Here is a 1,057-nt window from a genome sequence, read left to right on the forward strand (position 1 = left end):
GATGGTTGTTATTGGCTCCCGTGAGTCACTGTGACCTCAGCACACCATCAGTGTTCCGTGGTCAGTGACGGGAGGGCATGCGGACTTCAACTCTCAACTCTAATTAAAGCCGTGGTGAGACCCAGAGAAGTGGTATAGGGACACACAGCTTGACAAGATGGGCAGAGATCAGTTTCTCTGCATGAAAAAAAAAGAAAAAAAGCAAAGAGACATTGGGGAAGGTCTCTGTAGTGGGTGGCCAGGAAGAGAAAGACTTAAGAAGAAGTATATGGGATATTTGGGTGGTGTTCGGGGTGGGAGGCAGATAAAATCCTATTTGCCATTTATGACTTGTGTAATTGAAAAGTGAAAAAGGAAATTAATATTAAAGGTGCTCTTTGCTATGTAACATAAGCATCCCTTTACCATCCTTTAAGAAACCTTCAGTAAAATCTTCAGATGGATTCTTCACTTACGGTTATCTGAGTGGTTGTGCGTTGGGAAGACAGAATGAAGTGCTTGGCTCCTCTGTGATGCTGCCATAGAACAGATTGCCTATTTATGGGACAGCAGCCATGCCTGGAGAATCCCAGGGATGGGGGAGCCTGGTGGGCTGCCATCTATGGGGTCGCACAGAGTCGGACATGACTGAAGCAACTTAGCAGCAGCAGCAACCATGTCTAAGTCCATCTGATAAGGATCTCTTACATTTTCTCAAATAATCGGTAGACGGTAAGTTCCATGAGAGCAAGAATTTGGTCATTTGCTCACCTGCGTATCATTGTCTGGCCTGTGGTACATGACCACTATGTACTGAGTGTTGTGAACAGCTCTCTAGCATCGCAGTGATGCTCTAACACCGCGAAGTGCAATAGGACTCTCGGCGGTGACGGACATGTCCTCTGTGCTGTTCAATATGGGAGCCATCAGCCACGGGTGGCTACTGACCCCTTGAAATATTGCTGCTGCAATTAACTGGATTTGAAATTAATTTAAAGTCGAAATGGCCACACATGGCCAGTGGCTATCATAATGGGCAGCACAGCAAACAGCCCGCGACCCACGTTGCCATCCACGG

This window comes from Bison bison, unplaced genomic scaffold (assembly GCF_000754665.1).
Source record: "Bison bison bison isolate TAMUID 2011002044 unplaced genomic scaffold, Bison_UMD1.0 scf7180017864213, whole genome shotgun sequence".
Lineage (NCBI taxonomy): Eukaryota > Metazoa > Chordata > Mammalia > Artiodactyla > Bovidae > Bison > Bison bison.